This window comes from Bos taurus, chromosome 19 (genome assembly GCF_002263795.3).
Source record: "Bos taurus isolate L1 Dominette 01449 registration number 42190680 breed Hereford chromosome 19, ARS-UCD2.0, whole genome shotgun sequence".
NCBI lineage: Eukaryota > Metazoa > Chordata > Mammalia > Artiodactyla > Bovidae > Bos > Bos taurus.
In genome coordinates, this window is record NC_037346.1 from 6,091,200 (window position 1) to 6,106,494 (window position 15,295).

A 15,295-nucleotide genomic window follows, 5' to 3' on the forward strand; every position below is an offset into this window, starting at 1 on the left:
TGAGCAGCACAGGGGAGAGGGAGTCATTTCTCTCCACTGACTGCAAACTCCACACTCACAGCTCACATCTCTCAGGAATCCAGAGTCCTCTTTGCCACAGTGGTGGATATTTTCTTCCTGATGCTCTTTGCCTTCATGAAGTGAAGTGAAAGTCGCTCAGGCATGTCTGACTCTTTGGGACCCCATGGATTGTAGCCTGCCAGGCTCCTCTGTCCACGGAATTCTCCAGGCAAGAATACTGGAGTGGGTAGCCATTCCCTTCTTTAGGGGATCTTCCCAACCCTGGGATAAAACTCAGGTCTCAGGCATTGCAGGCAGATTTTTTACCATCTGAGCCATGAATGAAGCCCATCATAAGTCTGCTTGTTTCATCCTACATTATTTATCTGTTCTAGGGGCCTGCAGAGGTGGTGTGGAGTCCACAGCTTGGGGAGGTGGGGGAAGATGAATCTGACTGGCCTAGAATCCTGCTTGGGGATGCACCAGTGACTTTTTGCTTCTGGTCACTATTTTAGGTATTGATTGAAAAACACAACTGTAAAAAATCTTGTTTTCCTATTTTTTCCTCACATGCATTGATATAGCATTTCTCAGACCACTCTGAAAAGTGTAAGAGGCACCAACTTCTTTCTTAAAGACCTAATTTAAAATGTAATTATTGGGAGGGGGGTTCAGGATTGGGAACACGTGTACACCCATGGTGGATTCAAGCTGATGTATGGTAAAACCAATACAATATTGTAAAGTAATTAGCCTCCAATTAAAATAAATTAAAAAAAGAAATAAAAAAAAGAAAAATGAAAAATAAAACCATAAACGTGAAGAATTTTTCGGTAGAATGAGTTTGGAATAGTGTACAGGGCAGGGGGAGGACTATTAATTCTCAGCTTTTTCTTCAAGGTGGGTGCTCAAAAAAAGTTTGAAATCCTATACCAGACTCTCCCTCCTCATTATAATTTTTACTGGTCTGAAATTCCCAAGGACACACTATTCTTGATCAGCAATGAATAACATTGGGCTCTTAGGCTGTCAAGCTTTTCAATCAAGCTGTCCAGGAGGCCAGTGATGAGGACTTTTCCCACTCATGTTCAAGTTTCCCGCTCATGAGATGAGTCCACAGGCACTGCCATCTGTGGCCACCACCCCGCCTGCTTGGCAGGGGCAGCAGTGTCTTCGCATGCCCCACTGAGCAAGCCCGCTGTCCTCTGCCCACAGGCATGTTGCCCCCAGGACCACACGAGGCCAGGATGCTCTGGGCTGCCTCGGGGCATTTGAGGGATCCCAGCACTCCATGAAAAAAAGTGGATGATGTTCCTGCTGCTCTCTGAGTCGTGCGTCTGAACCTTATGCAGAAGCTTCCCCACCTAGGGCACCTGGCTCAGGATGCTGGCTGGAGAACCAGATAGTTACAGCCACCCTGGAGCAGAAGAGGAAGAAGAAGGTCAAGATCTATTTCCACAAGAAGCAGCAGCTCATAAGGCTATGGAAGCAGGACAAAAAGAACAGAGAAGGAAATCTACAAGTTCCCAGAGATCCTCAATACCCATGGATCCTACTCTGGGCACTCAATAAAACAGACTGCTTATTCCTTTTTAAAAAAATAAAACCCAAAAACTGTCCATGAGCTCTTCAGATAACCTAGTAGCAGGTGTGTGGCATCCCATCCCATCTCTTCATGGCAAATAGATGGGGAAACAGTGGAAATGGTGACAGACTTTATTTTGGGGGGCTCCAAAATCACTGCAGATGGTGACTGCAGCCATGAAATTAAAAGACGCTTGCTCCTTGGAAGAAAAACTATGACAAACCTAGATAGCATATTAAAAAGCAGAGACATTATTTTGCCAACAAATGTCCATCTAGTCGAAGCTATGGTTTTTCCAGTAGTGATGTATGGATGTGAAAGGTGGATTATAAAGAAAGCTGAGTGCTGAAGAAGACTCTTGAGAGTCTTGCAAGGAGGTCCATCCAGTCTGTGACTCAAGGAAATCAGTCCTCAATATTGATTGGAAGGACTCACGCTGAAACTGAAACTCCAATACTTTGACCACCTGATGCGAAGAACTGACTCCTTGGAAAAGACCCTGATGCTGGGAAAGATTGAGGGCAGGAGGAGAAGGGGATGACAGAGGATGAGATGGTTGGATGGCATCACCGACTCGATGGACATGAGTTTGAGCAGGCTCCAGGAGTTGGTGCAGGACAGGGAAGCCTGGCATGCTGCAGTCCATGCAGTCACAAAGAGTCAGACACAACTGAGTAACTGAACAGACTGAGATGGGGAAAAGTGGAAACAGTGACAAATTTATTTTCTTGAGCTCAAAAATCACTGCAGACAGTGACTGCAGTCACAAAATTAAAAGATGCTTACTCTTTGGAAGAAAAGCTATAACAAACCCAGACAGCATATTAATCAGCAGAGACATCACTTTGCAGACAAAGGTCCATAGAGTCAAAGCTATAGTGTTTCCTGTAGTCACTTACAGATGTGAGATTTAGGCTACAAAGAAAGCTGAGGGACAAAGAATTGATGCTTTCCAATTGTGGTGCTGGAGAAGACTCTTGAGAGTCCCTTGGACTGCAAGGATAAAACCAGTCAATCCAAAAGGAAATCAACCCTGAATATTTATTAGAAGGACTGATGCCATAGCTGAAGCTCCAATACTTTGGCCACCTGATACGAAGAGCTGTCTCATTGGAAAAGACATGATGCTGGGAAAGATTGAAGGCAGGAGGAGAAAGGGATGACAGAGGATGAGATGGTTCGATGGCATCACCGACTCAGTGGACATGACTTTGATTTAACTCCAGGAGCTAGTGAAGGACAGGGAAACCTGGCATGCTTTTAGTCTATGGGGTCACAAAGAGTCTGCTTAGGGACTGAACAATGACGACAATGGGAAAAATATCCTGTTCATTGCTCTAAACCATGTGTTACTGTAAAAATACACAGACCTCACCATTTTAGAAACACCTACCACTTCTTTCAGAGGAGATACCTCCAAGCCCTGTATTGAAAGGAAATTATTATTTTAAGCTTAGAGAAGGATCATGAACTACAGAAACAGTTGGAATATAGAGATTATCTGTGATGCATTTAAAGAGGAACAGAATGATTCAGGGTGGTTTTTTGAGATGGTCAGACTGCAGAGAAAATACTCTGAGGAAGTCAGGCTTCAATAGTCACAAACTTCAAATGGAAGAGCTAGATTAAATGGTAACCAAGCTCTCTTGTAGCCCTAACAGTATATGCATTCAGGACTTTTTGACATGTCTGTGTAGTTTTATAGTTTGTGAATGCTTGTAGCCTTCATGTTTGGGATGTGAAATAATAAATGGGGAAGTACTGGCCAACTGCAGCTGGAGGGGAGTTGGTGGTGGCATCCACACACACACACACACACACACACGTATCAGAGCCTACGTTTCCATGCAGCAGAGGTTTTTCTCAGCTGAACTCAACATGGAAACTAATTCATTCTGTCACAAAAGGGAGTGAGGTATATAAACCAGCCCACCACAGTGCTGGGAGAGCACAGAGGCCACAGAGATGGAATGCCCAGCGTGTAAAAGGAAGTCATAAAGAAGGTCAGCAAAGAGAGAGAGACTGAGTCGGGGGGAGACCCTTCCTGAAGATAATAAATAACTGGAGAGGAATTCCATAGGCTGTACTAGAGGAAAAAATCTTCACAAAGAGTGAAGAGGCTCCCTTATTAATGCCATGTATTCTGTGCAATTACAGATGTAAAACCTGGTAACTTCCTGCACTGACATTCAAGGCCAGGAAACAAGGGAGCCCCAGCACAGAACAGAACAGAACAGAACGGGGCTAAGGAAAGGGTTTGACAGCCCCTGGAGGCCACAGAACACTGGACCGGACTAGGGCAGAGAGGGCCCCCTCAGGCCCGGCTGGGTCCTTATTAGACCCACAAGGCCTATCTGGGGCAGGGAGTTGAGTCTTTAAGGTTTCCACAGTCTGTTCATTTTAACAAAGTTCCTTGCATTTATAATGCTCCAGATTAAAGATCTCTTCTAGATATTGGTACAGGGCACTGTACTCTTTGCATAACCTGAATTTTCAGTACTCCCCAAGCTTTGTGTCTGGAGAAAACATGAGAGCACCCTGTCTTCCTCACGTTGCCTTCATCAGGCTTCCTTCTCCACTTCGCACTTTTACAGACCTGTTCTCATTCCATCCATGGGGAACGCAGAGGCACAAGGCTGAGGGTTACAAGTGAGGGAAACTGAGGCACAGGGATGCTAACTGGTTTGTCCAGCGTCGCCACATCTAAAACATAGGGCCAACAAGTTAAGCTAAAATGTAGCTCTTCTGACACCTAGTGCGTCAGTCAAGTTTTGCTAAGGGGACTTCCCTGGAGGCCCAGTGCTTAACAACCCACCTGCTCAGCTGCAGGGGACGCAGCGGAGATCCCTGGTTGGGGAGATAAGCTCTCACATGCCTCGGAGCAAAGAAGCCTGTGTGCGGCACCTGCTGAAGCCCTCACATTCCGGAGTCCACGCACCACACGAAAGGTCCCTCATGACACAACAGGAGTCAACAATGAAGACCTGATGCAGCCAAATAAATAGACTTTTTTTTTTTTTTTTTTTAAGGTTTAAGGTGCTATACAGGGGACAGAAGGATACACTAGGCAAAACCCCGACTCTGGAACTCTCGGGATCTCAGAGGAGATAAATGAGCAGCAACTTCCCACATGATTTGGCTCGGGCTATGATGTTTGTAAGTCTAGGGCAGTGCCCTCAACCAGGTACAGCTTTGCTCCTCAAGAGACATTTGACGGTGCCTGAAGACATTTCCGGTTCTCACAACTCGGGAGCTGCTACTGGCATCTCATGGGGAGAGCCAAGAATGCTGCTAAGATTCATCAATAAACAAGACAGCCTCCCACAGCAAAGAGCTACCCAGCCCCAAATGTCCAAAGAGCCTAGGTTGAGAAACCCTAGCATAGAGCAGTATAGGGATACAGTGTAAGGACTCAACTCTGCCTGGTCCTAAGATGGTGGAGGATTTATCAGGGCAGCAGGTGATGCTTGAAGTATCAGGAAAAATGAGTAAATAGCATCCCGAGTATCCAGAAGAACCAACAAGCAAGAGACTAACCAAGTATCTAATTCTTTTCTCTGTTCTGAACTGGGTGCTTATATAGGAATCTACTGCTTTAGTACAAGTCACACAGCAGGAGAACTACTCTTCCTGGATTCCTGGGATGGGAGAAGCACTGAAGAAATGTACACTCCACGTGACACTTTCTGGGCAGTTCTTGGGGGTCCCAATTGCTTCTCCAACTTGAAAAATTCTGTGTCCCCAAACCTTGCAGACACAGCAGTACTTGCTTCCTGTGTCCAAAGAGATCATCCCTGGGCTTCCCCATCAGTCATACCATGAGAGCTTGGGTAGTTTTGTTAGCTCTTTCCCTTAGTCGTCTCATCTATGTTCTCTGATAATGATTTGGGGAATTATAGAAGCCCAAATAGGATTTTTAAAATACAAAGAAAAGAATAGTAAAGAATCTACAAGACAGGACCCTGAGATCTGACAGATGGAACTCTGAGAGGTTGGGTGCCTTGCCCAAGGCCACAAAGAGGAAAAAAGCTTCAAACTCAGATTTCCTGACTTTCAGTTTATGGTTGCTTTCATTGCACAAGAGTGAAGAATCAGAAATGTTAATTTTGTTGTGGAAATGATCCAAAACCTTACCCTGTAACCCTAGAAAGAAAGAACAAGTCATATCAGAACTGTAAAGAAAATTTTCCAAACTAAGTTTACCTTAGGAAATAAATAGAAATAAATCAGGGGAGAGAGGCCCCGCTGAGACCACGGAGCCCCTCAAGTTAGAAGTCATTCAGAGATGCCAATGGCAGACTTACTGACCGGGCTCTGTAGTCCGTTGGAGTTCAAAGTGGACTTGGAGCCCTCAGTGAGAAGGAGGAAAGAAAATGCGTTTTCATTCTTTGGCCATGTGCTATCTTAGGGTCTTTAGTTTTACCAAGTTTTACAATTGCTTTCACAAAGACAATAATGCCTGTTTCCTATGTAGTTTATTTAAGTAAACAAGAAGGAGACAGAACGGTACCTTTGTGAAACAAGACTTTAAAATTTTTATCGAAAGAAAGAAAGTGAGAGATCTGTTCTCTGCACTGTTCCATAAGATAAGTTCATTAAGATAAATAGTTCTAGTTTGACCTCAGTTCTGCTTGGCAAATGGCTCCCTTTCCCACCACTCACCCACATTGAGAACATCAAAGTTTTTAAGTGAATAAAAATGTTTCCAGTTTCTTGAACTGATCCTATTCTCATCAATGGGTCACTACAGAGGTTCTGTGGGAAGGTGAATGTACGTTTTTTCTGGCAAAAGCTTGTCCAAACCCAGAGTTTATTCTGTTGTGACTGTAAATTCCTATGAGCAACAGAAAGAGTGCATATCATCTGAACACAGAAACGATAATGCACAGGAATTAGGAGGTAATCTTTAAACAGGCTTTGGTTCTAGTTTCACCATTTTCCAAATGGTGACTTCCCAAAACAAGTCACTTAATCTCTTCATTTGTATATCAACACTGTCTGACATCTAGCTGTTGGATTACTTATGAGTATTGAATAAAAAATAAACCTATAAAAAGTATATAAGAATATAATACAAATTAAGTGTTCAATAAATATGTGTTTCTTATTAGGTAAAGCCATTGCAGGGTCTACAGGATGCCCACCACCCAAAGAATCCTGGAAAAATGCAAATACTAAATGAATAATTATTTAGTTACAACTAAATAACTAAAGTACTTAGCACTAAATATCTGGACACTTTGAAGTAATCCATTTGAATAATATCTCAGTTTTCAAGTTTATATCTGACTTCAGTGTAGAGTCATCCTTTTACTTGTTTACTTATTTGGCAAAAATTTTCCTTACTCATTCACACAATTACTGATACTATCTTTCAGAAACTTAGGAGGGATTTTCTAGGTAACCTGATCCTGGCAAATCCAATGTGAAAGCTTGCTTACACTGAGTGAGGCCCCAAACAGGACATTTCTAAAGAAATCCAGAATGCCTTTATCAGTTCAGTTCAGTTCAGTCGCTCAGTCATGTCCGACTCTCTGCTACCCCATGAATCGCAGCATGCCAGGCCTCCCTGTCCATCACCAACTCCCGGAGTTCACCCAGACTCACGTCCATCGAGTCAGTGATGCCATCCAGCCATCTCATCCTCTGTCGTCCCCTTCTCCTCCTGCCCCCAATCCCTCCCAGCATTAGCATCTTTTTCAATGAGTCAACTCATCGCATGAGGTGGCCAAAGTACTGGAGTTTCAGCTTTAGCATCATTTCTTCCAAAGAAATCCCAGGGCTTATCTCCTTGCAGTCCAAGGGACTCTCAAGCACCACAGTTCAAAACCATCAATTCTTCAGCGCTCAGCCTTCTTCACAGTCCAACTCTCACATCCAAACATGACCACTGGAAAAACCATAGCCTTGACTAGATAGACCTTTGTTGGCAAAGTAATGTCTCTGCTTTTCAATATGCTATCTAGGGTGGTCATAACTTTCCTTCCAAGGAGTAAGCGTCTTTTAATTTCATGGCTGCAGTCACCATCTCCAGAGATTTTTGTGCCCCCCAAAAATAAAGTCTGACACTGTTTCCACTGTTTCCCCATCTATTTCCCATGAAGTGATGGGACTGGATGCCATGATCTTCCTTTTCTGAATGTTGAGCTTTAAGCCAACTTTTTCACTCTCCACTGTCACTTTGATCAAGAGGCTTTTAGTTTCTCTTCACTTTCTGCCATAAGGGTGATGTCATCTGCATATCTGAGGTTATTGATATTTCTCCCAGCAATCTTGATTCCAGCTTGTGCTTCTTCCAGCCCAGCGTTTCTCATGATGTACTCTGCATATAAGATAAATAAGCAGGGTGACAGTATACAGCCTTGATGTACTCCTTTTCCTATTTGGAACCAGTCTGTTGTTCCATGTCCAGTTCTAACTGTTGCTTCCTGATCTGCATATAGAGTTCTCAAGAGGCAGATCAGGTGGTCTGGTATTCCCATCTCTTTCAGAATTTTCCACAGTTTATTGTGATCCACACTGTCAAAGGCTTTGGCATAGTCAATAAAGCAGAAACAGATGTTTTTTCTGGAACTCTCTTGCTTTTTCCATGATCCAGGGGATGTTGGCAATTTGATCTCTGGTTCCTCTGCCTTTTCTAAATCCAGCTTGAACATCTGGAAGTTCATGGTTCACCTATTGCTGAAGCCTGGCTTGGAGAATTTTGAGCATTACTTTACTAGCATGTGAGATGAGTGCAATTGTGCGGTAGTTTGAACATTCTTTGGCATTGTTTTTCTTTGATATTGTAATGAAAACTGACCTTTTCCAGTCCTGGAAAAGGACTGCTTTTCCAGGTGGCCACTGCTGAGTTTTCCAGGTGGCCACTGCTGTTTTCCAAATTTGCTGGCATATTGAGTGCTGCACTTTCACAGCATCATCTTTCAGGATTTGAGATAGCTCAACTGGAATTCCATCACCTCCACTACCTTTGTTCGTAGTGATGCTTTCTAAGGCCCACTTGGCTTCACATTCCAGAATGTCTGGCTCTAGGTGAATGATCACACCATGGTGATTATCTTTGTAGTGAAGAACTTTTTTGTACAGTTCTTCTGTGTATTCCTGCCACGTCTTCTTAATATCTACTGCTTCTGCTAGGTCCATACCATTTCTGTTCTTTATCGAGCCCATCTTTGCACGAAATGTTCCCTTGGCATCTCTGATTTTCTTGAAGAGATCTCTCGTCTTTCCCATTCTGTCCCCTGACTTCGGACGTGGGGTAGTTCCTCTCGGCCGCGGTCTATGCACCATCGCAGCCACCCGCGATCTGCTCTGCACTCTGCTGGAGCAGCCGTGAAGAGATACCCCATGTCCAAGGTAAGAGAAACCCAAGTAAGACGTTAGGTTTTGCAAGAAGGCAGACACACTGAAACCACAATCACAGAAAGCTAGTCAATCTAATCACACTAGGACCACAGCCTTGTCTAACTCGATGAAACTAAGCCATGCCCATGGGGCCACCCAAGACAGGCGGGTCATGGTGGAGAGGTCTGACAGAATGTGGTCCACTGGAGAAGAGAATGGCAAACCACTTCAGTATTCTTGCCTTGAGAACCCCATGAATAGTATAAAAGTTTGGGCATATAACCAGATTAAAATGAGGGTATTTTCAGTGTTTTTGTAGCACCACTCAATTGTCCTTGTAAAATAGGTTTATTTACCAAATATCCTAGATCACATGAATCTGGAAAACATTTGGGTTCATTTCTATATTTCTGATAGTACACTTGATTTGTATATTTCTTGTTGAACTTCAAGTCAATTACTGGAGTCTTTAAAAATAACTTTGGAAATAACATTCAGAAATACAAAAAATTCACTATAACATATAGATAGAGAAAGAAATAAACAGATATGATAATATGAAACTCAGTGGTTTATAAAAGAAGATTTGAGTCCATTGTGATTCTGGAAGATGGAGTAAATTAAGGTTATCTGCTCAGATAGATTTTTACTAATATTTCCGAGTGAGACTTTTAAGATCTTTCCTGCTCCTAATTATCAAAATGGACTTTTTTTCTCTCCTTCTTATGAGATTCCTTTGTATCCTAGGGAAGACTATGTAGAATATTTATATGTCAAAGGCACAAAGAAAGAATGGAAGTTCCACCAAGGACTTTTGTTCCTTAAGTTCATAACTTTTAGAATACCTGCAAACATTTTGAGATGAAAAGGGTATATTTGGGCACTGGTAAAAAGGACAAGTGGGCTTTGAATTCTTCCTAGAGCCTCCTTTCCAGTTATAATAAAGGCCTGGTTTGTAAGATAATATAGGTTTCTTTAATTCCTCAAAGAATTGAGCGGCAACTTGAACAATATGGAGGACAACACACTCATCCATCTTTATTATCCTCAGTTTGCTTCTTTACATCAGGGAGAAGATCTGCAAGTACGATGGAAATCAAAAGATTCCTATGTTCTCAACCTAGAGGGGTGGGATGAGGAGGGAGAAGGGAGGGAAGTTCAAAAGGGAGGATATATATATATATATATATATATATATACATACATACATACATACACCATTCATGTTAAGGTTTGACAGAAAATGACAAAATTCTGTAAAGCAATTATCTTTCAATAAGAAAATAAATTATGTATACAAAAAGATTCCTATGTTCTTGATTTAGAATTGTATGTCTTTGGAACATTTTGGTAAGTCCATCCACAAAGACTTCAGAGTTTTTCTTGCCCTCTTGGTGTAAAGTTTCATTTTATCTCAGTGGAGAAGGCTTAAAAACAAATTCCCATCAGGCACTTATTATCAGCTTCATATTTGGCCAGTTTCCTACAAGAGAGCTACTTAAAAAAAAAAAAAAAAAAGCTCTGCCAAATATATTGTCAAGTTTGAGCTGGACAAGCAGTACATATGTCTGGTAGTATTGAACAATCCCATGGGAACAAGAGAAGTCCCCAAAGAGAGTGCAAAAGACAGTATCCTCCAAGGATCTAGAGCAAGTCCCAAGGGTAAGCAAAATGAAGAAAGGGCTGAGAGCTGGCAACAGGGATAAAACCACAGCTGCACATGGAGTGCAACCCACATTCTTCCAAGTCAAACATTTTGGGGATCCCAACCTGGCTTTTGCTAAGCCAAGTTCTCATGACAAAAGTTAGACAAACAAGAAGGAAATGAGTGTCTTTGGGGTAGAAGGGATCTACAATGAATGTGGACTCAAAAGCAAATTTGAGAGTCACAGTTCAAAGATCTGATACATTTAAATGTTTTCTCCCTGTCAATCTAAATTTGGAAAGGAAGGGAGAAAGTGCAATTTAACCTTGCTCTGTTAAATAAGCACCACAGGTGGAGATAGAGATGAGAGAGCTGACTTTGGTAGGAACCCTTACCTTTGCTATCTGCAGGCTCTGGAGTAAGAAGGATGTCCCAGTGGGTCCCATCCTGATCACCGAAAAGGTTTAGAGAAGGAAAAATCATTTTTCCTCTACCCTTTATCATGAGATCACTTTTGTTCTAGATAACATCATAAATGATGAGAAATTCTGGGGTAAAATGTCTCCCCTGTGGCCACCAGGATCAAGATTATTTTTGGTAAGGGTAGCTCATTTGTCCAGCCTTAAAACAAAAGTTTATTCTCCTGAGGCCTCACACTGGACTCAGTCCAACTTGAATAAGGCCCCGTCTGACTCTGGACTGAGTCCAGTTTCTAAGCTGGACCAAGTCCAGTTCGAGACCCAGACCAATTTCTAAGTCAGATTTAGTCTCTTTCTGGGCAACTTTGGGCCCCAGTCCAGAGAAACAAATGCTAAAATAAAGTATGAACGCTCATGTAAAATTGCAGAGCTAGAATTTGAGAAGGACTTGCTCACAACTTCCAGGAGCAGCGGGAAAGCAGTGAGCTCAAAACCTCAGCAGACATCCAAGTATCCTTGTTTGTGCTGCTGAGGTCCTTTTGGCTCAGTTCATTCTTCTGACACCAGAGCTGTTAAAAGATAAACTGAAGAATATTAAGATTTTTAAGAGTTTGTTTGAGCAAAAATCAATTAGAATGGGCAGCATGCATCCCAGCAATAGAAAGGAGCTCTGAAGGATACTTTGAGCCCCTGAGGAGAGGCAGACCCTGAGGAATACAGGTCAACCTCCAAAACACCAGTTCTGTTTTTTAGGCCCCTGACATTTGCTATACGCCCCTTCATGGATCAAAGCCTTGTCTTGCATAAGGGACTTGCACAACTCAATGAAGCTTTGAGTTATGCCATGCCATACAGAGCCACCCAAGACAGGTGGAGAATTCTGACAAAGTGGAGAGTTCTGACAAAATGTGGTCCCTTGGAGGGAGGAAGGGCAAATCACTTCAGTATTTTTGACCAAAGAACCCTATGACTGGCATGAAAAAGCAAAAAGATATGACAATGGAAGATGAGTTCTACAGGGTGAAAGGTATCAGTAAGGACCTAATAGAAGCAGAAGAGATTAAGAAGAGGTGGCAAGAATACACAGAACTATACAAAGAAGGTCTTAACAACCCGGACCCCCACGATGGGGTGGTTACTCACCTAGTGCCAGACATCCTGGAGCGTGAAGTCAAGTAGGCCTTAGAAAGGATTGCTACAAACAAAGCTAGTGGAGGTGATGGAATTCCAGCTGAGTTAGTTCAAATCCTAAATGATGATGCTGTTAAAGTGCTGCTCCCACTGGCAGCAAATTTGCAAAACTCAGCAGTGGCCACAGGATGGGAAAAGGTCAGTTTTCGTTTCAATCCCAAAGAAGGGCAAAGCCAAAGAATGCTTAAACTACCACACAATTGCACTCATTTCACATGCTAGCAAGATAATGCTCAAAATCCTTTAAGCTAGGCTTCAGTGTACACGAACCAAGAACATCCAGATATACAAGCTGGATACATTCATTGGATGATAGAGAAAACAAGGGAATTCCAGAAAGAAAAAACAAACAAAACAAAACATATGCTTCATATACTATAGCCTTCGACTGTGTGGATCACAACAAACTGTGGAAAATTCTGAAAGATATGGGAATACCAGAATAGGCACCTTACCTGCCTATTGAGAAACCTGTATGCAGGTAAAAAAGCAACAGCTAAAACCAGACATGGAACAGATGGACTGGTTCAAAATTGGGAAAGGAGTATGTCAAGGCTGTATATTGTCACCCTGCTTATTTAACTTCTATGCAGAGTACATCATGTGAAATGCTAGGCTGGTTGAAGCACAAGCTGGAATCAAGATTGCCAGGAGAAATATCAACAACCTCAGATATGCAGATGCTACTACTTTAATGGAAGAAGGTGAAGAAGAAATAAGGAATCTGGATGAAGGTGAAAGCAGACAGTGAATAAGCTGGCTTAAAATTCAAGATTTAAAACACAAAGATCATGCCATCCAGTCAGCCATCCAGTCCCATCACCTCATGGCAAATAGAAGGGGGAAAAGTGGAAACAGTGACACATTTTATCTTTTTGGGCTCCAAAATCACTGTGGATGGTGATGGCAGACATGAAATTAAAAGATGCTTGCTCCTTGGAAGGAAAGCTGGGACAAACCTAGACAAAGTATTAAAAAGCAGAGACATTATTTGCGGCAAAAATCCATATAGTCAAAGTTATGGCTTCTCTGGTAGTAATATACAGATGTGAGAGTTGGACCATAAAGAAGGCTGAGCACTGAAGAATTGATGTTTTCAGATTGTGGTGCTAGAGAAGACTCTTGAGTCCCTTGGACTGCAATGAGATGAAACCAATCAATCCTAAAGGAAATCAACACTGAGTATTCTTTGAAGGACTGATGCTGAAGCTCCAATACTTTGGCCACCTCATGCAAAGAGGTGACTCATTGAAAAAGACCCTGATGCTGGGAACGACTGAGAGCAGGAGAAGCAGGCAACAGAGGATGTGATATTTGGATAGTATCACTAAATGAATGGATATGAGTTTGGGCAAACTCCAGGAGATAGTGAAGCACAGGAGAGCTTGGTATGCTGCAGTCCATGGGGTCAAAAGAGTTAAACATGTCTTAACGACTGAACAACAAGAAGTTTACTGTTTGCTCAGGGGTTCTCAGTTTCCCATGTAACCTCAAGTTTCAATGCTGTGTAGGACTGTTTTTCCTGATTCCGAAATCTTGAATGCCAAGAGGGCCTTAATTCTACTAATCAGAGTAAGCTTAGTGACTTTTAAAAAATCTCCTACCTAGAATGTTAGGATTCTTAGTAATCTCAGTGTTTTTAGCAGATCATCAAATACTGTTTAAATATACAGTTTGCCTGACAGCATTTCATGTCAACTCTCTACTCAAAGGCTATAATTTTAGTACTTGTCTTTCAATGACAAATGAGTGGTAACTTGACCTCAATTACATGAGACATTCACATTTACTTTACTAAAATTAAATTCCAGCCACCTTCCTGATAGTGATATTTTCATGACACATTTATGAAGTAATTGTTGATTTGCACAGTTCTATCCACGTGACCACAGTGACTGCAGCAAGGATTGCCGTATGTTTTAGAGGGAAGCAGAGGAGGGTTCTGGATCTACTGGAAAGAAATGCTGTCTTTTATTGACTTGGCATGAACCTGGGAAGATGCAGGCCTACCCTTTGCTAACAGAAGTGATCCTGCCAGCAAAAACAGCCTAACATTAAAGAAAGCTTAAAGAACAGAGTTGATTCCAAATGCCAGCCTGAGCACCCATAAACTCTTACCTGAGACCACTCTATATTTGATCTTACATGTAAGTGAGTCTAAAATATCTTGTATGTTCAAGTACGTGAGTTAGATAGGATGTGACTTGCAAACCGAAGAGACTTAACAGATGCATTCACACAAAAGGAACAAAGCAGGAAGGAGACTGAAGGACAAGTGTAAGTCACTATTTGGTATTCAATGCACTACGCCTTCTAAAGAGAAGACAAAATCTGAGGTATCCCATTAATAATTTTGCTGCTTCCGGGAATTAATTGCTGAAATTTTATGCCCATTAATCAAGGTTTAGTACCATCACACACAGTAATTAAAATGTTACCCAAGATTTTAAGACTGTCCCTTTGTACACAGAATATCTTCCTTCAAAAGCCCACCAGCCCGTAAGATTTCAAGAGAAAAGTAGAAAATGGGAAAGTCTTCTGGTGGTGGGAGAAGTGGATAACTTAGGTAGAATTCCTGAGAGAAAACTAGAGTCAACCACAATACTAATTCAATAACAAGGGAACTAGGATCCCTTTCCAAGGCAAGAATGCTGAAGTGGTTTGCCATTCCTTTCTCCAGTGGACCACATATTGTCAGAACTCTCCACCATGACCTGTGCTTCTCGGGTGGCCCTGCATGGCACGGTTCAGTTTCACTGAGTTACACAAGACTGTATTCCATGTGGTCATTTGGGTTAGTTTCCTGTGATTGTGGTTTTCATTCTGTATGCCCTCTGATAGATGAGAAGAAGAGGCTTGTGCAAGCTTCCTGATGGGAAGGACCGGCTGTGGGGAAAACTGGGACTTGTGCAGGGCCATGCTCAGTAAATCTTTAATCCAGTGTTCTGCTGCTAGGTGGGGCTGTGCTCCCTCCCTGGGCCTGAGGCAGCCCAGTCCTAGAGTCTGCAGTCTTTATGGTAGGCTATGGGCTCTATGATGGGGTAATGGCGGCCTCCTCCTAAAGGACTTATGCCAGAATGCTTGCTGTGCATCCCAGGACTGCTGCTGCCA

The 15,295-nt window shown here is 42.4% G+C and overlaps 1 non-coding gene across 1 annotated transcript; it reads left to right on the top strand.

The window, feature by feature from the left end:
* The first annotated feature begins 1,055 nt into the window (after positions 1–1,055).
* On the top strand, positions 1,056–1,140 carry LOC112442788 (small nucleolar RNA Z195/SNORD33/SNORD32 family). The gene has a single exon (XR_003031081.1). It is a non-coding gene; the product is annotated as a small nucleolar RNA Z195/SNORD33/SNORD32 family (small nucleolar RNA).
* The last annotated feature ends 14,155 nt before the right edge of the window (positions 1,141–15,295 follow it).